The 24797-nt window shown below is 39.7% G+C and overlaps 1 long non-coding RNA gene across 1 annotated transcript in view; it reads left to right on the top strand.

Moving 5' to 3' along the window:
- Window positions 1-24150, top strand: part of LOC308248590 — a 137435-nt gene extending 113285 nt beyond the window's left edge. Inside the window, exons 2-4 of the long non-coding RNA XR_013960627.1 lie at window positions 19655-19839; window positions 19984-20396; window positions 23510-24150. This is a non-coding gene — a long non-coding RNA (uncharacterized lncRNA). The remainder of the gene's footprint in view (window positions 1-19654; window positions 19840-19983; window positions 20397-23509) is intronic.
- The last annotated feature ends 647 nt before the right edge of the window (window positions 24151-24797 follow it).

The following is a 24797-nucleotide window of genomic DNA, read 5'->3' as shown; positions in this document are numbered from 1 at the left end:
ATAGGGGTGCCAGAACAACAGGAAGAGGAACAAAGGTTAGAAGAACTATTTGAAGAAATAATGTCAGAAAACTTCCCTGATGTGGCAAAGAAAAAAGTCACACAAGCACAGAGAGTCCCAAACAGGATGAACCCGAAAAGACCCACACCAAGACACATCATAATTACAATGGCAAATATTCAGGACAAAGAGAGAATCTTAAAGGCTGCAAGAGAGAGACAGAAAGTTACATAAAAGGGAGCTCCCATTAGATTATCAAATGATTTCTCAACAGAAACACATCAGGCCAGAAAAGAATGGAAGGAAATTTACAAAGTGATGCAAACCAAGGGACTGAATCCAAGAATACTCTATCCAGGAAGGTTATCATTCAAAATTGAAGGGGAAATAAGAAGCTTCGCAGACAAAAAATGCTAAGGGAGTTTATCACTACCAAGTCAGCAATGCAAGAAATGCTAAAGGGCCGAAACCGGTTTGGCTCAGTGGATAGAGCGTCAGCCTGCGGACTCAAGGGTCCCAGGTTTGATTCCGGTCAAGGGCATGTACCTTGGTTGCGGGCACATCCCCAGTGGGGGGCGTGCAGGAGGCAGCTGATCGATGTTTCTCTCTCATCGATGTTTCTAGCTCTCTATCCCTCTCCCTTCCTCTCTGTGAAATATCAATAAAATATATTTTTTTTTTAAAAAAAAGAAATGCTAAAGGGAGTGGTGTAAAAAGAAGAAATAAAAAGGTAAGAAGGAAAACAGACACAAAAAAATAAAAATGGCTACAAATGAGTTTCTTTCAATAATAACTTTAAACATAAAGGGACTAAATGCTCCAATCAAAAGACATCAAGTGGCTGAATGGATAAAAAAACACGACCCATATAAATGCTATCTACAAGAGACCCACCTCAGAAAAAGGGACTCATACAAACTGAAAGTGAAGGGATGGAAAAACATGGTTCCAGCAAATGGAAATGAAAAAAAAAACTGGGGGAGCAGAACTTATTTTTGACAAAACAGACCTCAAAGTAAAGGCCATAATAAGAGATAAGGAAGGCCACTTCATAATAATAAAGGAATTGATACAACAAGAGGATATAACCCTGATAAACATATATGCACCCAATGCAGGAGCACCCAAATACATAAAAAAACTCCTAGAAGATATCAAGGGAGAGATCGACAACAATACAATCATAGTAGGAGACTTTAATACACCACTGACATCACTGGATAAATCCTCTAGACAAAAAATCAGCAAAGAAACAGCAATTCTAAATGACTCACTAGATCAGATGGACCTAATTGACATCTTCGGAGCATTTCACCCCAAAGCCATGGAATATACATTCTTCTCAAGTGCACATGGGACATTTTCAAAAATAGACCACATACTGGGTCACAAGCAAAGTCTCCCCAAATTCAAAAAGATTGAAATCATATCAAGCATTTTCTCAAACCACAATGGCATAATATTAGAAATAAACTACAATAAAAACAATCCAAAACACTCAAACACTTGGAAGCTGAATAGCATGCTATTAAACAATGATTGGGTTATCAATGAGATCAAAGAAGAAATTAAAAACATCCTGGAAACTAATGACAATAAAAACACAACAATGCAAATACTATGGGACACAATGAAAGCAGTCCTGAGAGTGAAGTTTATAGCTCTACAGGCCTACCTCAAAAAACAAGAAAAAATGGTAATAAATCATCTAACTCAACAACTCAAAGAATTATAAAGAGAGCAACAAGAAAAGCCCACAGTGAGCAGAAGGAAGGAAATAATAAAGATTAGAGCAGATATAAATGACATAGAGACCAAAAAAACAATATAAAATATCAATGAAACCAAGAGCTGGTTCTTTGAAAGGATAAACAAGATTGATGAACCTCTAGCCAGGCTCACCAAGAAGCAAAGAGAGAGGACTCAAATAAACAAAATCAGAAATGATAGAGGCGAAATAACAACAGACCCCACAGAAATACAAAGAATTGTTTAAAAATATTATGAACAACTCTATTCCAACAAACTAGACAACCTGGAGGAAATGGACACATTCCTAGAAAAATACAACCTTCCAAAACTTACTCAGGAAGATACTAAAAATATCAATAGGCTGATAACTATGGAAGAAATTGAAGCAGTCATCAAAAAGCTTCCAGCAAACAAAAGCCTGGGGCCAAACAAAAGATGGCTTCACAAGGGAGTTATACCAAACATTCAAGGAAGAACTAAAACCTATCCTCCTCAGACTATTCCAGAAAATTCAAGAGGAAGGAACACTTCCAAGCTCCTTCTATGAAGCCAGCATCACCCTAATACCAAAACCAGATAAAGATAACACAATGAAAGAGAATTACAGACTAATATGAACATAGATGCCAAAATCCTCAACAAAATTCTAGCAAATCGGATCCAGCAGTACATCAGAAAGACCATAAACCAGCCGTGGGCAAACTACGGCCCGCGGGCCAGATCCGGCCCATTCGGCTGTTCTATCCGGCCAGCGGAGCCGAAAGAGCGGAGGGTTCTCTTGCTCTCCCCTACACTCCTTCACCAGCAGCAGTGTTAACATGGCAACGTCGGGAAACACGGCCGCAGCTCCTTCTTCTGAGTGGGCGGATTTATATCCGCCCATTCAGTAGAAGGAACAACCTCTCAATCTTCCAGAGGCTCCTTGTAATGCCCGCGGACGTGTCCCCTGACATCACCCTGCGAATGCGTAGACACGTTATCGTGGTGATGTAGGGAGACACGCCCTTGGAGAGCACAGTATCAGAGCATTAGCTAAAAAGGAGACCAACAACACTGTTCCCACTGAAGTCGATGTTTTAAAGACCAAAAACCTTTCAACCCAGTCTACATTGCCATCTACATCTACGTCCCGGGCATAATTTGGAAGTTGCACTAAAGAAAATGTTTAATTTACTGTTTACACATTTTGTTCTTTTCTATTTGTTTTAGTTTTAAATTATTTTATTATATTTAAGTTTAATTTGAAAGGCTTTTGTACCTTTCTTTTGTTAGGCAATTTTATTTTGCCTTTGCCATCTTCAATATAAGGTATGTTATTGTGCTATGATTCCTCCATGTTTTGAAGTTTCAAATTATAATAATTAGTGTTTACATTCTTCTTGTTAAAATGTTTGAAATGAATAAAACTATTGAAATTAAAAAAAAAAGACCGTACCCTTTTATGTAATGATGTTTACTTTGAATTTATATTAGTTCACACAAACACTCCATCCATGCTTTTGTTCCGGCCCTCTGGTCCAGTTTAAGAACCCATTGTGGCCCTCGAGTCAAAAAGTTTGCCCACTCCTGCCATAAACCATGACCAAGTAGGATTTATCCTGCGGATGCAAGGATGGTACAATATCCGCAAGTCAATAAATGTGATATATCACATAAACAAATTGAGAGATAAAAATCACATAGTTATATCAATTGATGCAGAAAAAGCATTTGACAAAATCCAACACCCTTTCTTTTTTTTTTTTTCCCCCAGCTGTGACTCCCAACACCCTTTCTTGATAAAAACTCTCAGCAAGGTAGGGATAGAAGGATCATACCTCAACATAATAAAAGCCATATATGACAAACGCACAGCCAACATCATACTCAATGGGCAAAAACTACAACCATTTCCCCTAAGAACAGGAACAAGACAGGGATGCCCACTCTCACCACTCCTGTTCAACATAGTGCTGGAAGTACTAGCCATTGTAATCAGACAAAAAGAAGAAATAAAAGGCATCCAAATTGGAAAAGAAGAAGTAAAACTGCCCTTATTTGCAGATGACATGATACTGTATATAGAAAACCCTAAAGACTCCATCAAAAAATTATTAGACTTAATAAATGAATTCGGCAATGTAGCAAGATACCAAATTAATGCCAAGAAATCTATGGCATTTCTATACACCAATAGTGAACTTACAGAAAGAGAGACTAAAAAAGCAATCCCATTTACCATCGCACCAAAAAGATTAAGATACCTAGGAATAAACTTAACTAAGGAGGTAAAAGACCTATACGCAGAAAACTACACGACACTGAAAGAAACAGATAGAGGAAGACATAAACAGATGGAAGAACATACCATGTTCATGGATTGGTAGAATCAACATCATCAAAATGCACATTCTACCCAAAGCAATCAATAAATTCAATGCACTTCCCATTAAAATACCAATGGCATTTTTCACAGACCTAGAACAAACTCTCCAAAAATTCATCTGGAATAAAAAAGAAGAACAAAGTAGGTGGAATCTCAATACCAGATATCAAGCTGTATTACAAAGCCACTGTTCTCAAAACTGCCTGGTATTGGCACAAGAACAGACATATAGATCAATGGAATAGAATAGAGAACCCAGAAATTGACCCAAATCACTATGCTCAATTAATATTTGACAAAGGAGGCACGAACATACAATGGAGTCAAGACAGTCTCTTCAATAAATGGTGTTGGGAAAATTGGACAGATACATGCAAAAAAATGAAACTAGACCACCAACTTACACCATACACAAAAATAAACTCAAAATGGATCAAGGACTTAAACATACGACGAGAAACCATAAAAATACTAGAGGAATCCATAGGCAGAAAAATCTCTGACATATGCCAAAGCAATTTCTTCACTGATACTGCTCCTAGGGCAATGGAAACTAAAGGGAAAATAAACAAATGGGACTACATCAAAATAAAAAGCTTTTGCACAGCAAAGGAAGCCATCAATAAAACAACAAGAAAGCCCACTGCATGGGAGAACATATTTGTCAATGATATCAACGATAAGGGTTTAATCTCCAACATTTATAGGGAACTCATGCAACTTAACAAAAAGAAGATAAACAACCCAATCAAAAAATGGGCAACTGATCTAAATAGACACTTTTTGAAAGAAGACAGAAGGAAGGCCAAGAGACATATGAAAACATGCTCAAAGTCACTAATCATCAGAGAGATGCAAATCAAAACAACAATGCGGTACCATCTCACACCTGCCAGACTGGCTATTATCAACACATCAACAAATGACAAGTGCTGGTGAGGATGTGGAGAAAAAGGAAGCCTCATGCACTGCTGGTGGGAATGCAGTCTGGTGCAGCCACTGTGGAGAACAGTATGGAGTTTCCTCAAAAAACTTAAAATGGAACTCCCATTTGACCCAGTGATTCCACTTCTGGGAATATATCCCAGGAAACTAGAAACACGAATCAGAAAGGATATATGCACCCTTATGTTCATAGCAGCACAATTCACCATAGCTAAGATTTGGAAACAGCCTAAGTGCCCATCAGCAGATGAGTGGATTAAAAAACTGTGGTACATCTATACAATGGAATACTACGCTGTGGTAAAAAAGAAGGAGTTCTTACCATTTGTAACAACATGGATGGAGATGGAGAGCATTATGCTAAGTGAAATAAGCCAGGCAGAGTAAGATAAATATCACATGATCTCACTCATTTGTGGAATATAATGAACAACATAAACTGATGAACAAAAATAGATCCAGAAACAGAGAAACATCAATCAGAACGTCAAACCTCAGGGAAGGCAGGGGACAGTGGGGGTACGGGGGAGAGATCAACCAAAGGACTTATATGCATGGATATAAGCCTAATCAATGGACACAGACAACAGGGGGGTGGGGGCATGAATGGGAGGTGAGGGGTAATGGGGGAATAAGGACACATATGTAATACCTTAATCAATAAAGAAGTTAAAAAAAAAAGGAAAGTAAACACCATATACACACATCTAAAATTTAAGAAATACAATTTTATTAATAGATGTTCTTATGTGCCCTCTCTAGTCACATCCCTTTACCTCTAGAAGTAACCACTCTTCTAAATTTTGTGTAAATAATTATCTTGTTTTTCTTTAGTTTTGCCATCTATCTCTAAATAATAACATGATTTAGTTGTACTTCTTTTTGAACTTGATGTAAATTGAATCTTTTCAAACTAACTAGTTCTAAAAGTATGAATTCTTTCTAGTTTCTCAATATTTTATTTTTATCATTTTTGATGTGTGTAGCTATAGTTTATTCTATTATCGTTATTGCTGAGTAATATTCTACTGTTTCATTTCGCTACAATTGTACTGTTGGTGGATATATTAGTTGTTTTAATTTGTATTTTTGCTGTAGTGAACAATGTGACCTTAAATATTCATATACATGCCTGGTGTGTGTAAGTACATACATATGTATTTATGCACATGTATGTATGTGTAGGTATCTTTCTGTCTGTCTGTTTATCTATCTTAAGATGCACTAGAAAGCCAAGTCTGGGAATTATGAAACAGCTTATTTAAGGTCTAAGGTCAGAGCGTTGAGGCCAAAGTCTGAAGCCAGAAGTTTATTTGTCAGTTTGCATCCTCAATCACAATATGCTATGGATCCCCATGATAGAAAAGAGGGCTTGGAGAATTTATAGTAACTTTCCCAAAGAGCAAGGACTCAACATAGGTCAGTCTGACTAATGTTTTTCACTATTTATAAATCAAAGCATATTTTAGGACTTTACCTGTGAAATATTAAACAATCACAAGAGAATGAGTTTATGCTTGGTAGTATTATCTCTCAGTGTAATAAGTATAACCTTCATGTTATCCACATATATTTGACTTAAAATTGTTACATCATTTAAAAAATCCTAATATATAAAAACCCTGGGTCCGTCACACCCACAACGATCAGAGGCTCGACCTAATGCTCAGGCTGCTCGTGAAGCAGGCTCTGGTGGGTGGAGACTTGTGGCAGTGGGGATGGGAATGGGGGAGGCGGGGCTGGCACTCATACTCACTCACAACCACACACATGCACAGACACACACAGCGCCCACCAGCTCATAGCCTTTTCTCCCTTTCCCTCCCTCCCAGCTTGCTCTTGGATCCTCTCTCAGAATGAGGAAACAAAACAGACGGAAGAGGCCTGGATGGAAGGGAGGGTGGAGCGGCCCCCACTGGCCTCGCCCCCTCCCAGCCGGGAAAGAGGAAGAGGGAGACAAGGAGGCAGGGAGGCCTGGAGGACTACTGAGAAAAACAAAGATAGACAGAGACTGGGCAAGATCAGGCTGGCAGGGGAGGGCAGTTGGGGGTGAGATCTGGCCGACAGGGGAGGGCAGTTAGGGGTGATCAAGCAGTCAGGCAAAGAGGTTAGGGGCGATCAGGCAGGCAGGCAGAGGCAGTTAGGGGCAATCAGGCAGGCAGGCAGAGGCAGTTAGGGGCAATCAGGCAGGCAGGCAGGTGAGCGGTTAAGAGCCAGTGGTCCCAGATTGTGAGAGGGATGTCAGACTGCCGGTTTAGGCCCGATCCCTATGGGGATCCCCGATTGGAGAGGGTGCAGGCTGGGCTGAGGGAACCCCCGCCCCTGTGCATGAATTTCATGCACTGGGCCACTAGTGTGTGTGTGTGTGTGTGTGTGTGTGTGTGTGTGTGTGTGTGTGTGTGTGTATTTCAGACAGAAAGGAAGAGGGAGAGAAGAAACATCAATGATGAGAAAGAATCACTGATCAGCTGCCTCCCACAGGCCCCAAACTGGGAATTGAGCCTGCAACATGGGCATATGTCCTGACTGGGAATTGAACCATGACCTCCTTGTTCACAGGTTGATGCTCAACCACTGAGTCACTCTGCCTGGGTTGTTATATCATTTTTTTCTCTTTAAGAGAAATGAAAAAAAAAAAAACCAGTGTAATCTCTCTCTCTCTCTCTCTCTAAAATCTCTTCAGCAATATGTAACACTTGTAAGCTCATTTAATTTCAGTATTAATTAAAAATATTCAAAAGTAAATATACTAAACATGTGCCCAATAAGTGTTTATGATATAACACTGACAAATCATAGGTTGCTATATCAAGATAGCATTAATAACAAAAGGAAGGAGTAATTGCTGTAGTGAACAAAAACCAAGTGAGCGTGGCAGTTGATATTAAAGCTGCAGTTCTGACATTAAAGGAATCATAATGGAAGCCTTGATGAATCACCATCATCCTGGAGACAATTGAGTTTCTTTGCTAGAAGTTTTTCACACTAAATGATGACAAATATTTTCAAAGAAAAGGAAATCTAATTTCTCTGTCGTGTGTGTCACGTTTCTATTGGTTGCAAGTGACTGAACTCATCTTGAACTAGTTTAGGTAAAAGAAGAAACATGCTGTTTTGTGGAATACCAGGGAGAATGGAACAATCAAACCATGGAAAGTACAGGGATGCAGTTGGACTACCAGAACAACGAAAACAAGGGGTCAAAAACTATCTCTCCCCAGTTCTTGCTTCCATTTCTCTTTCTGGGTTGACTACCTTAGATTGGCTTCGTCTACATGGCAAGAAACATTGCTGTCCACACTTCCTGAGTTCTACATTCTACAATTTCTATCACTGGTAATGGGTAAATTTATGCTTTCTGTGCTGAAAAGTTAAAATTACCAGAGGAGGGCTTGATTGCCTCAGCGTGGAGATGTTGTCCATCTTTAGACCAATTTCCTGTGCCCTGGGATGGGGAGAGAAATGGGATTAAATGCGAACATGGACATTTCCTCAGAGCCACTTGGTTTGACTGGGAGAAGAGCATTCCCAAAAGACTGTGAGGCAAGTTTACTAAAGGAGTTACAATGGATAGATAAAACAACAGTTTTTCACTATATGTGTTCAAACAATCCCCATGATACTTTCAGTATTTTGTAAGAGTTTTAAAACTTTGCCAAACTATGACAATAGTTTTAATCTTATAATATTTTCTTAGGATATTATAATATTTTCTTCTTATTTATATGTTACCTGAATTATTTTCAAATTAGAATGAGGAAATAAGAGAATGTCTTGAAAATGAGTTCAAGTCCATAGGCTTAGGACTAAATGAAATGAGGTCAGGCCTAAAATAAATCTTAGAAAGCTAGAATTCTAATAAAAATTAAATGAGCAAAATTATAAGGTTAGTACTGTGCTCTTTCAGTTCACTGTTGTTTATTTTTACTGCATTAGTTAAGAGTAAGGGTGGTATGGTGAAAATAGTGATGGAACTAGAAAACCCATGTATTACTTTTGGTTTGTGTTTTTTTTTTGTCACTGTTTAAAATCAATACAAACATAGTGGCTTAAAATAATGTCCATTTATTATCCCACAGTTTCTGGGCACAGTGTAGGTCAGCTCGGTTCTCTGCTTAGAATCTCATAAGGTCAAAATCTACGTAACAGCTGGGGCTGCAGTTCTCACCCAGAGCTTGGGTCCCTTTCTAAGCTCACTGGTTGTTGGCAGAATTTCCTTTTCATGCCTTCCACATGGCCCCCTCCATCTTCAAGCCAGCATTAGTACCTCGAATCCTTCTCATGCTTTGACTTTCTGACTTCCCCTTCTGCCATCTCTCTCTCTCTGACTTCTCTTTTTCTCCTTGATCACTGGCAGAAGGGGCTTTTAAGGGCTCCATTCAATTGGATTAGATTCACCTGGATAATCTTTTTATAAGGTCAACTACACCATATAACATAGCAGAATCATGGGAATAAATGACATTTCATCACATTCACACATCGCTGGGATTAGGTTATGAATTCTTAGGAGTCATTCCTAGAAATTCTGCCTACTGCAATCTTGCTTCTGGGTTGGATTTGACCATTTGTTAGCTATTTATCTCCCCTGAGCCTCAGTTTCATCTTTGGTAAAAGTGAGCTTTAAAGCTACCTGCCCTCCTTACCTCTCAGGATCCATGTTAGGTTTCAGTGAAATAGCACATGACAAACAATTTTCAATGCAGTTTTACAAACATTACTGTAGTTCATTGGGGATACAGAGCTTCACACACTTGGAGACTTTGAAAGATATAAAAATGTAAGTTTTTTCTTACATTACTATAGGCTGAAAAATGCTAATATCTGATACAAATATTATTATTTACTTAATTATTTACTTCTAATTATGCAAAACCTTAAAATCACAAACGTAAAAACTGAAAGCAAAACACCTCAAAGTCAATAAAAATTTTTATAGAGTTCTCTTAAAAGGACTGTATAGAGTCCGAGTAAAAATATATAGTCCTCTCAACAGGGCTCCACCCACATATATCAACTAAACTATGCATGTTGCCAAAAACAACAAAATCTCTTCAGATTCTCCAATTGAGCTTTAGGCTTAGCATTGAATATGCAAATAATTAACTTCAAACTCTGATTACTGTCACCTCCATCCCCACCATCACAACCTCTTCTGTTACCTGCTATTACCTGCTACTTATTCTCAAAAAGCTCCCTCTTAAATCTGGTCTTTTTATAATCACCCATTAATCTTCTTCTTAGTCTTACTCTAAATTATCCTAACTGCAGTAAATGGCCTAATTCCTCCTGTCCGTCCCTCAAATAGCTCCTTACTTGTGTTAGTTCAGGCCCTCTGAGAAGCAGATGCCAAGATGAAATTAGATGTGCATGAGATTTGCTGAGGAAAACTTTGTGGGAGAAAATGGAGAGAGAGCTAGAGGAGGCTGGGAGGGCCATCAGATCACTCTCCAAAACTGTTCCCTGTAAAAGGAAACCAAGATGGCGGCAGAGGTAAACACCTAAACTGCTGCCTCACACAATAATTTCAAAACTACAACTAAAAGACAAAACAGACACCATCCAGAACCACAGGAATGCTGGCTGAGTGGAAATACTACAACTAGAAGGAAAGAGGAAAGCACATTGAGACTCAGAGGAGCTGCAAAAGGCTGAGGTACAGAGACGCGTGCGCGGAGAGGACGGGCGGCTGAATGCACGGGCGGCTGAGTGCACGGCTGGCTTTCTAAAGAGGGAGGGAGATGAAAGCTCCCGACTGCGCTGAACTCCAGTCCCGGGCAAGACTCTGGGAAACCAGATTCATTCAAGGAGAAACTGGACTGTCTGGCAGCAGGTGAAACTCGAGAGCGGCTTTCTCTCAGAGGTGCTTGCAGCAATTACTGAGGGACACTGAGACCCAGGGGCCTCATAGGGCAGGGCTGATGGGAAGCCAAGGCTGTCGGCTCTGCCCTGAAACTCCGCCCCATCCAAGCTGAGCACAGAGGCTTTTGCAATTTTGCAAGTCTTGTCCCATAAGGGTGTCTCCAGCACAGAAGTTCTCCCAGCGTAGACACAGCTGATCCTCATAGCCAATTGGCCTGGAAGTCAATTCCTCCCAGTGATACCAACAACAATCAAGATTTAACTACAACAAGGCTGAGCACACAGTCCACAAAGGGGTGCACCAAAAGTGTTCACCTCAGGTAACTGGGGAGTCTGAGCCACTGTGCCCTATAGGACACCTACCACACAAAGCTACTCCACCAACTCAGGGAAGCATTGAAAATGCGGAGACAAAGAAACAGATCACAAATGAAAGAAATGGAGGAAAGCAAACGACTGGATATAAAGTTCAAAACCACGGTTATAAGGTTTTTCAAGAATTTCCTAGAAAAGGCTGATAAATTTAGTGAGACCCTCGAGGATATGAAAAAGGACCAACTAGAAATTAAACATACACTGACTGGAATAAAAAATATTATACAGAAACCAAACAGCAGACTAGAGGACCACAAGAATCAAGTCAAAGATTTGAAATACAAAGATTTGAAATACAAAGAAGCAAAAAACACTCAACCGGAAAAGCAAAAAGAAAAAAGAATCCAAAAATTTGAAGATAGTGTAAGGAGCCTCTGGGACAACCTCAAGCGTACCAACATCCGAATTATGGGGGTGCCAGAAGAAGAGAGAGAGCAAGATACTGAAAACCTATTTGAAGAAATAATGACCGAAAACTTCCCCCACCTCGTGAAAGAAATAGACTTACAAGTCCAGAAAGCACAGAGAACCCCAAACAAAAGGAATCCAAAGAGGACCACACCAAGACACATCATAATTAAAATGCCAAGAGCAAAAGACAAAGAGAGAATATTAAAAGCAGCAAGAGAAAAACAGTTAATTACCTACAAGGGAGCACCCATACGATTGTCAGCTGATTTCTCAACAGAAACTATGCAGGCCAGAAGGGAGTGGCAAGAAATATTCAAAGTGATGAACAGCAAGAACCTACAACCAAGATTACACTACCCAGCAAAGCTATCATTCAGAATGGAAGGTCAGATAAAGAGCTTCACAGATAAGAAAAAGCTAAAGGAGTTCATCACCACCAAACCAGTATTATATGAAATGCTGAAAGGTATTCTTTAAGAAGAGGAAGAAAAGAAAAAGGTAAAGATAAAAATTATGAACAACAAATACATGTCTATCAAGAAGTGAATCTAAAAATCAAGTGAATAAAAAATCTTATGAACAGAATAATCTGGTGAATATAATAGAATCAGGGGCATAGAAAGGGAGTGGACTGACAATTCTCGGTGGGGGGGAAAGGGTTGTGGGGGTGCGGGAAGAGACTGGACAAAAAGCATACACCTATGGATGAGGACAGTGCGGGGGAGGTAAGGGCAGAGGGTGGGGTGGGAATTGGGTGGAGGGGAGCTATGGGGGAAAAAAGAGGAACAATTGTAATAATCTGAACGATATTTATTAAATTAAAAAAAAAAAACTGTTCCCTGTGAAGGAGTGAAAGAAGGAAAGCAAGGAAGAAAGTTTTAGCAAGGCTAATTGGGAATCCTTAAGCTAAAGTTGCCCATCAGGGGAATCCTGCATCTTCCAGGAGTGGGCCTGTCTTAGCAGCCCTGCTGTGCTTAGTGATGGCTGGGGCAGCTACAGAAAGCATGGCTTCAGAACAAATGTGATGATGAATTTCAGAGGGCTGCAGTGAGGACCATCAGTCTAGTATGCTTCCCACAGGAGCCACCATAATTACTATCTCAGTAATCTGCTTTTTTGGTACATTCATTGGATAATGGCCTTCTCTTTCATGCCTTCAAATGTTAGGTCACAAAATGGCTGATTATTCAAATTCATGTGGCATCTCTGACTGAATATTTTCCCTTCATCACATTTTATTTTAAAAGACTTTTACTAATTAACCCAATTCACCATTACCATCTTGTTTGCTTCTTCCGTCTTCTCTCTATAAATATTATTATTATTATAATTTATGCATGATGGCCTGGATCTTGAACCTCCAATCCTCAATGAGCTCACCAATAGTGATTAGATATTTTTAATTGAAGAAATATATCAAAGGAAACTTCATTACTATGAACCAAGGTTTGGACTCCAAATGCACCTCCTACCTCACCAAGCACATGAAAAGAAAGAGCAATGAAATGATTTAGAAGAGATAGATGTTTGAAAAGAGAATGATACAGAACAATAGAACTTTTAACCTTGTTTTCCTTCTCAAAACTCTACATTCCTTGGGACTCCTGGTTCACTTAGGTGTCTTTGTTCCAGAGCTCTTCCTCCTTGTGATGAAGATGAGGGCAAGTGAACAAGGCAGCAAGGGGTGGGTGGGGATTGTGCTCCCTTCAAGGCTCCTCCAGAATCATTTCTAGATGTTTATCGGCTTGGAGCACATGTACTTGGGGGATGCTTGGTGGTTTTCTAGAGTAAACAGGACACAAATACTTGAAGGGTACATTCTCCCCCCCCAACAATTTGAGGTAAAATTTCTTTTATATTAAACAAATATATATATACTAGAGCAGTGGTCGGCAAACTCATTAGTCAACAGAGCCAAATATCAACAGTACAACAATTGAAATTTCTTTGGAGAGCCAAATTTTTTAAACTTAAACTTCTTCTAATGCCACTTCTTCAAAATAGACTCGCCCAGGCCATGGTATTTTGTGGAAGAGCCACACTCAAGGGGCCAAAGAGCCGCATGTGGCTCGCGAGCCACAGTTTGCCGACCACGGTACTAGAGGCCCGGTGCACGAAATTCGTGCACGGGGGTGTGTCCCTCAGCCCAGCCTGCACCCTCTCCAATCTGGGACCCCTCGAAGGATGTCCGACTGCCCCGATCCTGGTAGGATCGGGCCTACAGGGCAGTCGGACATCCCTCTCACAATCCAGGTCTGCTGGCTCCCAACTGCTCGCCTGCCTGCCTTCCTGATTGCCCCTAACCGCTTCTGCCTGCCAGCCTGATCACCCCCTAACCACTCCCTGCCAGTCTGATTGATGCCTAACTGCTCCCCTGCCAGCCTGTTTGCCCCTAACTGCCCTCCCCTGAAGGCCTGGTCACCCCTAACTGCCCTCTCCTGAAGGCCTGATCACCCCTAATTGCCCTCCCCTGCAGGCCTTGTCCCCCCCAACTGCCCTCCCCTGCAGGCCTGGTCCCTCCCAACTACCCTCCCCTGCTGGCCATCTTGTGGTGGCCATCTTGTGTCCACATTGGGGCAGCCATCTTGTGTGTTGGAGTGATGGTCAATTTGCATATTACTCTTTTATTAGATAGAATAGAGGCCTGGTGCATGGGTGGGGGTCGACTGGTTTGCCCTGAAGGATGTCCTGGATCAGGGTGGGGGTTCCCTTGGGGTGTGGGGCGGCCTGGGCAAGGGGCCTGTTGTGGTTTGCAGGCCGACCACGCCCCCCGGCGACCCAAGAAGAGGCCCTGGTATCTGGGATTTATTTATCTTCTATAATTGAAACTTTCTAGCCTTGAGTGGAGCCAAGCCTCCAGCTTGTTCTGTGGCTGCAGCCATTTTTGTTGGGATTTATTTATCTTCTATAATTGAAACTTTGTAGCGGAAGCCAAGGCAGGCCAGGGCTGTGGGAGCTTGGCTTCCTCCATTGCCGGGGGCAATCCAAGCCTGCTGCTCTCTCCAGCTCCGTCGCTGCCACCATTTTTGTTGGGATTTATTTATCTTCTATAATTTAAACTTTGTAGCCTTGAGTGGAGGCCTAGGCCTGTCAGGGTGTGCGGAAAGCTTGGCTTCCTCCATTGCAAGGGAAACCCAAGCCTCCTGCTCGCTCCGTGGCTACAGCCATCTTGGTTGGGTTCATTTGCATACTCGCTCCTGATTAGGTGGTGGGCATGGCTTGTGGGTGTAGCAGAGTGATATATATATATATATATATATATATATATATATATATAGAGAGAGAGAGAGAGAGAGAGAGAGAGAGAGAGAGAGAGAGTTAAAATATAAAATTCATCTGGATTTTAAAAATAAATTATGAGACTTCAAACATATATTGTTCTTGGGGGCCACTTTGTACTTATGTTTAGATCTCCCTATATTATTATTCACTATTTTAAGCTGTTTGTTATATCTTGTTGAACTATCCAATGAATTAGAGTGCGTCCTAACATTCTCTTAGCTCTTTTGTCTCTTTCCAAAGTTGGATCGAATGACATTGGACATTGCCAGCTTCTTAATGTTTTGACAGTGATCTTAGGGTATTATGTAACTGATTATTATTATTTTAAAATATATTTTATTTATTTTAGAGAGAGGAAGGAAGAGGGATAGAGAGATGGAAACACTGATGAGAGAGAAACATCAATCACATCGATGGGCTTTCTCCTGAATGCCCACCACTGGGGATCGAATTCACAACTGGGACATGTGCCTTGACTGAGAATCAAACCATGACCTCCTGGTTCATGGTCTGATGCTCAACCTCTGAGCCACACAGGCTGGGCTATAATTGATTATTTAGATTAGATTTCCCAATGTGTAATAAGACTGAAAGCAGAACTCTCCATTATAGACAGAGCTTAGCTTTCAGTAGGTGTGAAGATGAGCCAGGATTCATTTATTCAAGAGTATTTATTGAGTGCCTTCTATGTGCTGGCAGCTATTTTTCAAAATGTGATATTACTGTGAGCAAGACAGATTATCAATACACACGAATAAATAAGAATACAAATTAAAGCATTCCAATAGTGCTTTAATTCCTGGAATAGGAATAAAGAAGAAAGGGGTTACAGCTACTTGGTGTAGGAGACAGTGATGGCTTCTCTGTGGACTTGACATCTGGCTTTAGACCAAAATAAGGAGACAGAGGCAGTCAGATGAAAACGAGAGAAGAATCTTTCAGGAAGTAGCAATGGTAAATGCAAAGGACCTGAGACAACTTGGCTCTTTAGAGGAACACAGAGAAAGCTAGTGTGTGGACCACAGTGGATGAAGGTTGAGTAGTTGGAGAAAAGGCAGGGGCTACCAGGGGTGGGCAAACTTTTTGACTCGAGGGCCACAATGGGTTCTTAAACTTGACCGGAGGGCTGGAACAAAAGCATGGTTGGAGTGTTTGTGTGAACTAATATAAATTCAAAGTAAAGGAGCGGAGGGGACAGCAAGAGAACCGGATAGAACAGCCGGATCCGGCCTGCGGGCCGTAGTTTGCCCATGGCTGGCTGCTAGACCATATAGGGCTCTGTCGGTAATAGAGAGGAGTTTGGCTAATCTGCTAACTACAGTGAGAAATTACTAGAGGGCCTTAAGATGGGGAATTTTATCACTAGTCAGATTAAGCCAAATAGTAAACCACCTTCTTCTGAGTAAGTTGACTAAAGAGGATATTGTGGCTATGGATATGCATGAAGATTAAGTAGAACATGGAAGAAGGACCTCAACTAAAATTGACCTCACTTAACAAGAGAGGAGGACAAAACAAAGGAGTGTTAAATGGATGTAAGGATAATGACTTTTAATAATCAATGAAATGTTATATTTTATTATGAAGAAACATGTAATATATGTTATATAATCCAGAAGAGATTCCCACTTAAAGTTATTGAAAAAAGAAGTCTTTTATGTTTACAACAATAAGCCTTTTAAGACACTGGAAATTCATATATCTAGAGCTTGATTTCTAAAGAGCTCAGATTTTATTGTGGATAACATACTATGAAATTTTGTTTATTTATAATATACTCAACCTACTTGAGTAAAAAACACAAGGAAGTTTAAGGAATATGAATAACACTTAAAATAGCCAGTGTTTCCTTGATATGATAACCCCTCCTCCCCAGGGCATTTAAATGAGGTGGGGGAAACCTCCACCTGGAATGGAAAACACTGCGCTCATGTTCCCAAGAAAAGAGAAGTGGAATTGGAAAACAAAAACAAAAACCATCAACTCATCTGGAAGCTCAGGAAAGAGTTTTTGCATTTTGGGCCCATTTGCCTTAGCATGTGAATCATTTAACAGGAAAAAACACAGGGCTGACTCAGCTTGAGAGAGCTCTTTCAGTCCCTGCTGAGGTCCTTGCTTGGTGTGGCCCCTCCACTCCCCTTGCACCTTGCTTCCGTCCTCCTTTCTCACTGTAGAGAAACAGGAAGGGATTTTATTAATGACTGGGGTCACACTTAAAACAACATCAGATTTTGATCTCTTCTGGGCATGGAAAATGGTTCAAGGATCAAGGAGCAGCTCCTGGTCAGATTGAGAAGCAGATGAGAGGCAAGACCTCTGAAAAATGAACTCACAACCAGCATTTGACACAGGCCTCTATAGTGACCTAGGGCATGGCTGCCTTAAAAAGATCACATCAGTTCCTCCCAACCCTCTGTGAGGCTTTAATCCCTAAAACAGTGAGATAGCTGGGGCCTCAGTGGGAAAAGGGGCTTGCCCAAGACTGCGGGTGAGTAGTACTTGGATCTGGACCTTCTGACTCCCAGGGCTATGCCATCCTCCATTCATCATGCCCTGCAGCAGAGGTTTAGAACACAAGGGAGTGTTGCCCTGGGTGGGATCTCCTAGCTCCCCGTCACTAGTTGTTTACTCTCCTTTGCCTTTCAGTTGTATTTCTGGGCCACCTCTAATTAGCTTCTGTAATGGGGTCATTCCTTTTGTGACATAGGTTGAGTTTCATTAAACTTGAAAATGGAGAGAGAGAGAGAGAGAGAGAGATGTTGAAAGAGGGTTAGAGAGACATATATTATGGTGTGTTCCCCATCCAACTCCAGATGCACAGAAAGTTATTAAAGAACGTTATTGCTATCTATGAGGGGCATAATGAGCTAAATGGGTGTTACCCAGTCTGAAAAATCTTAGTGATGTCAACAAGCCACTTGAGACAACAAGTCTCCTGCCATTTGGTCCTCATTCCTTATCAGTCCTTGGCTTTGGGAAGAGAAACTTTCTGGAAGGATAAGGACCTTTGTGGAGTAACAAGGAGGGGAAGGTTTGTATACTGTAGACTCTGAAACAAACCAGTGATAAGTAGTTCTATAGGCTGACAATTTCCCCCTTAGCCTTCCTTTCTACCAGCTATGCAGGTCACTGTCAGATACGTAGAGGAAAAATAATAGTAAGAAAAAAATTCAACCCTTCACGTATATTCACCACAAGTTATTCAGTCATACTCAAAATTCGCAGTGTCGTTCTAACTCAAGTGTGGTCTGTGATCTAATAGGTAAGTGAAGTGACTCTGCTGAGAAAGTTCATGCAAACACATTGGCTTTGACTTCTTAGTGTATACAGATATTTGTGTTCATTTTTATCACACCAACTGCTTAATGCAGGATTGTACAAATGGATTTGGAAATCTCATGAAAACTATGAAACTAAACAAGTTCACCTTTTAGGGAACACACCTGCATATATGATCATTTTCCAGAGGCAATCAGAAATTTGCTTTGAGAAAGGGTGGGCATTTGTGAGAATGTCAGGCTACTGGGATATGCACCCTCATGTTACCATTGTGTTACTCTCTAACAATGGGGAAATTATATTCCCTTGCTGTGCCTCAGTTTCCTTGTTAAATTTGGGTATAATAACTGTGCCTATTGCGTAGTATTATTGTGAGGCCTGAGTGCAATAATATGTAGTGAACCTTGCCTGGTGTCTAGTAACTGTTTATGAAAATATCAATGAAGATGTTGTAGATGTATATTAACATGTAATTATGATTTGTTTATTTAACCCATGTATTCTAATTTAAGTCTCCAAGATTTCAAGACCATGGTTTCATTGCTCTCTCATGTTCATGCTGCTTCCTTTGAACTTCCTTGTAGTTCCAGTTGACTGACTCAAGACTGTGCAGCAATTTATATTATGCTGACTTCACCCTCAGGTGCCCTGAGGGCTATTACCCATCAAATCAGGGAGCTGACAAGTGTGTTGGTGGGAAATAAATGAGGAAGAACAAGGATAAAAAAAGTGTCATGAACTTATTTATTGACAATACTTGTTATATGAAATGATGATTATTTTTTTTTCAGATATTTGTTCTCTGTTGTACTGTGAACATGGAAGGAATATACAGTAATTACTCAGTAGCCATCTCTATTGCTTATCAGGTGGACTTGCAAAGATAGCTGTTTCAAAGTGCCTTCAAAATACAGTGACATTTTGCATTAAAGCTTTTGTTAGGACTGCCAGATGAGTCAGTCATTATTGAAAGATATCGCCATCTATAGGCTAGTTGTTCATAACAAAATAAATTCCCTTCATTATGTTCTTGGTACCATTCATCAAACAGAGCTCTTTGGGGCTTGAAATTTAGCAGAGGAAGTTAAAGAGCTAACCTACATCTAATCTTAGTAGATTGAAAATCTCAGTGAGATAGCATGGATCTTTAGCATCAGCTCAAGCTTTGGGCTCAGTCAGACTTTCATCCTGGTTTAAAGTTACTTTCTTTGAGACCTAGTATTGAACCTCTATGTGGAAATTATCTAAGAAATATGGCAATAAAACCTTCCACAGAAATTGTTATGAAGACTCAGTGTGATTGACGTATAATCATCTATACTGTAAATGCTCAATAAATATGAATGCCTTTGTTTTACTATTTCCTTGTCTCTTTCTTCCCAGTCTTCCAGTGCATTTGGGGGAGTCCAGCTTTTACAGTTCTAAAGTATGTCGCACATAGCAAGTCAGTCACTGGAGGAGGCATCAGCTATGTGAGGCCTTTGATGCTTTCTGCTATAATGGAGGCCAAGGGCCAGAGTCAGTATTTATACCTTGCAGCACATTGACCAGCTGTTCCAGCAAATCAGGTTAGCTGAGAGCATGGGAATACTGATGCATTTTCCCAATGAAGTACTGCATATGGAAGTGGTTTGTAAATTATCAAGGGATCTAGGATTGTATGGTATTACTTTCACTAGTATCAACACTATCCCTTTGTTCTCACTTTACAGGTTTGGAAACTGATACCCAGAAAGACAAAACGTGATTTTCCCAAACACATTATCATCATAGCAGCAAATACTGTATAGTGCTTGCCTAGTGCCAAGTACTGATCTAGTGGTCAGCAAACTCATTAGTCAACAGAGCCAAACATCAACAGTACAACGATTGAAATTTCTTTGGAGAGCCAGATTTTTTAAACTTAAACTTCTAACACCACTTCTTCAAAATAGACTCGCCCAGGCCGTGGTATTTTGTGAAAGAGCCACACTCAAGGGGCCAAAGAGCTGCATGTGGCTCGCGAGCTGCAGTTTGCCGACCATGGTGTTAGGGAAAACTCATGTAATCTGTAGAACAACCCTGAGGTGGTTCCTGTCATCCCCATCTTACAGATGAAGCAGAAGCACAGAGAGGTCACACGGTGGTAAGTGGCTGGGATTTGAACCTTAGCAGTCTGACTGCAGCATAATCATTGTGACAATGATGCTATACATACACACTTTGAGAAATAAAACTGGGCTCAGAAGATGAATATAATTCTTTTATGTTTGACCCTTTCTGTTTTCACGACCCACAGGTTGAGAACCACTAGCAGGGTTGCCTAAGACCATCGGAAAACACAGATATTTACATTATGATTCATTAACAGTAGCAAAATTACAGTTATGAAATAGCAACAAAAATAATTTTATGGTTGGGGTCACCACAACATGAGGAACTGTATTAAAGGGTCGTGGCATTAGAAAGGTTGAGAACCACTGCTGTAGATAGATGTGGAGGCAGAGGCTAGATTACTGGTAATATTGTAAAGCAGCTTTCAGACCAATACGTTTTATACTATATTCTCATTTCCTAAAACTTATATATGTATCATGTGCATACAAAATTATACCAAATTTATAAACACTTTTTAATGTAATTATTTCTTTTTTTAATGAACATATATACTTTAGAACAACCTCTAATATGTATATTTTTTAACTTGGAAAGGCTCAGGACATTTTCTGAGGTCACAAGGTCACAATTAAAAGCCAACATTTGACTCCATCCCTGTCTGACTTAAAGTATAGTCTTCCCCCGACAACCCCCCAGAAACCCACAATCCTGAAATTCAGGGAATTGAGAAGGGAATGGGAAGACACAACATGGAGGCAGTAGGTAGAGAATATAAATGGTAAGAGATTAGGAGCTTCTAAAATAGGAGCTGGCTTGCGGGCTATGACTGGAAAGTAACAACGAGGACAGTGATGTCAGCTGGAACTGAATTGTGACAAAGCAAGGCTGTGGAGGCAGAGCAGCCAGGGCGTGGTCATCCTGGCAAGCGGCAGATGTGGAATTAAGACAGAGTTGTTGCCTTTCCTTCTTTTTAAATTTAAAGCCCTTTATAGCGAGTAAAAATGTCCCCAAACCAATTGTATGCTTATTTCTATCTTTTAAGCTATTTTTTATTTTTAGGACCTTCTCATCCTTTAACAATATTTATTCTTTTGAAACACAATTTCCTCTTCTATTTGTAAGCTAGAGGTCATCTCTGTGATGTGGGAATAGAAGTGGTCCTTGCTACTTGGGTAGAGAGTGGAGTCCAGCCACTATTAGGGCCGGAGTGGTCTTAGTCGAGTTAGAACCTGACACCATTATTTACACAAATGTGGTCTGCCTCCAAGACAGAGGGAGGTGTTTTATGACCACAGGCTTTATGGGTGGTAGCTATAAAATAATCAGTCTTTTAAAACAAACATACCACAATGTCTGCATTCAAATGCAAATTGTCCTTCAGAGCTATGACCTTGGGAAAATTTTCACACGTACTGGTGAGAACCATATTTGAACTCCTCACTGGAAACATCCTCTGGTCCAGTTTATCTCTCACACATATACATACACATTATTTTAAGGTACACTATTTTATTGAGGTAAAACTGGTATATGACATGTGGTCCAGGTGTACAATATTATAATTTGACATACACTATAAAGTGATCACCACCAAAAGTCTACTTACCATCCATCACCAAGGTACCCTTTATTTTTAACCAAAAATGTTTTGTCTTGCTTGATAATAATTTTATTTCCCAGAGGACTGGTTGTGAATGCTCTATCAGAAAAATAAAACCCATTATTAAGAGACTTTAAACAATAAAAAAAAAGACAGTTGTTACCACCGAAGAGGTAAAAAATAAAGGGGTGCTGATTCTGAAGACCATACCCAAAGCAGAACTACAAAGATAGCTGGAATATTGGCTATGAGAGAATAGCCTTTCAAGATGTTATTTTGAAGGCTATATGCAAATGTCTAATTCTTAAAACATCTGTTAAATAATAATAACCAAGTCCACTTCATATCCCAACTTGTTTAGGATATTTTTCATGTTACCACATCATTTCTAATTATGGTCACACCCTACTGTCACTCCTCACACTGAACACTCATGAAAATTAGCTCAAACTCAGCCATACCCAGAGGTAAGGAAGATCTACAGCAAGTATTGTGTGAAGGTATGCAAAAGAAGTAATATTTATATACTATTGGAAGAAATAAAAATGCACTTACTATTTTATTACAATTTGAGCTCTTTGATCTATAGGTATGCTTTAAATATACAGAAACATATATGAAAATTAGTTCATTACAGTTTTGTTTGTAATAAGCAAATACTAAAAAAATCACCAAATGTCCATCAATTAGCAAATTGATCAATAAATTATGGCATATCTAAAGAAAAGAATAACATACAATTGACAAATATACATATAGAGAATGTTTTATATAGGCAGTTTTGCAAAACATATTGTTAAATAAAAAGCCAAATAAAAACTATTTATATTTCTTAATTTAGGAAATATGATAAATATCTGGAAGGGTACATAAGAAAATGTGATGGCAGTTACATTAAGAGAATAAAATAAGAGGTCTATTATAGGTGATAAAATATTGAATATTCTCTTATGTGTTTTTCTCATGAGCAAGTATTCTTTTCAAAATAATAAAAATAGGTTTTTTTTGAAATAAAATTTTTTATAATTTTAAATTACCTTTGTTTCCTGAATACATATATGTTGGAAAGGAAGTCATTATTTCATTGAAACGCACATGTATTATAAAGAATATAAAAGTCGGACATGCATAGATGCTTATAAAAAAAACTTGAAACACTTGTGGTGGCGTTAATCATACTGTTAATACTACATTTCAATACCACTGTTAGTAAAAGTGTAGTTGCATTTGGTAATGACCATAGTTATGAAGATGGGAAAGCTCTGGTTGCTTAGATACTGCTTATTTGCAGTGGTTATTTTATTTTATTTATTTATTTTATTTTTTTAGAATAATTTCTTTTTTTTTTTGGAAAACTTTTACTTTACAAAATTAGTTTTCATTTGTAATGCTAACAGCAAGACACCCATGAAAAACACACATGGTGTCTAAATAAGACAAAGGAAAATCATTTGGGCAAAAATAAAAAGGATCCCAAATCAATTATATAGAAAAGATTCCTTTATTAACTTTTGGTCGAGAATATGTTTGTATATTTTCAGAAAACAACTCCAAGACCATGTGGATTCCTGCAACAGAGAGGAATTGACAGGTCTGCTCCAACCACGAAGACAAGAGGAGAAACAGTCCAGAGATGGGAGACGCTGACAACGCCTTGCCACGCTAGCAGTCAGCAGCTGTGCGACACAGCAAGTTGCCTAGGACCAAACCAGAGAGGGTCGGACCTGCATTGCCACCATGTGCCCACCATCCAGATATCATTGCTGACATGTACACATAAGGAACTGTTTGACATTGAAATTGTGACTCAGAACTGTTGGACATGGAAATTGGGACTCAAACATTTTTTGTTATTATATGTTTATTTCTAGTCTGCAGAGGCAAGATTTTTTAAAGGAATGAAATGGGGGGAAAAATAGATACAGAGGCAAAGAAGCATTGAACAGACTGTCAAACTACAGTGGGAAGGCAGAGGAGGTTGCGGGGGAGGGGGGGCTGTAAGAGATCAACCGAAGGACTTGTACGCATGCATATAAGCATAACCAATGGATAAAAAACACTGGGGGGAGGGGGCAGGTAAAGGCATGTACTGGGGGGAAGGGGAGGCCGGGGGAAGGTCAATGGGGAAGGGAAAAAAAAAAAGGAGACATATGTACTACTATTTGTAATACTTCAAACAATTAAAAAAAATAATAAAAATAAAAATAGTTTTAAAAGATAAAATATACAATAGAGAAATATATTGACTAAGGTGTGGTTGCGAACAATATTTGTTCTTCTTTCAAAGGTGGTGAACTAAACTTTTGATTCTTGCTTTTTGGGTATACTTGGGTGGGGATGGAAGGAATGAGTGCTGGGAATTAGCATAAACAGAAGTCAGAATGTCATAGCTTTTTATTTGAAGGTGAAATATTGAGCCCAGTAGAAAGACATCCTGCACCAAACTTTTTACATTATCTGACCTCTTCTACTTAAAAACAAAAGAAATTAAGAAACCTTTATTTTTGGACACTTGATCAATTACTATCCTTTGGGAGCTGAGGGTTTTCTTTCTAAAAAAAAATTTTTTTTTTTATTGGAGAGAGAGAGAGAGAGAGAGAGAGAGAGAGAGAGAGAGAGAGAGAGAGAAACATTGATGTGAGCGTGAGCTAGAAATACCAATCTGTTGCCTCCTGTATGCGTCCTACTCACAATCTGGGTATGTGCCCTGACCAGCAATCGAACCTGCCACCTTCTGGTGTACTGGATGGCGCTGCAACTAACTGAGCTACACCAGCCAGAGCACTAAGTGTTCTCTTTAAGAGTAAAGTAAGTATGCTTGGTATATTG

The sequence above is a fragment of the Plecotus auritus genome (assembly GCF_963455305.1).
Source record: "Plecotus auritus genome assembly, chromosome: 5".
Lineage (NCBI taxonomy): Eukaryota > Metazoa > Chordata > Mammalia > Chiroptera > Vespertilionidae > Plecotus > Plecotus auritus.
This window is presented reverse-complemented; position numbering and strand designations above follow the sequence as displayed.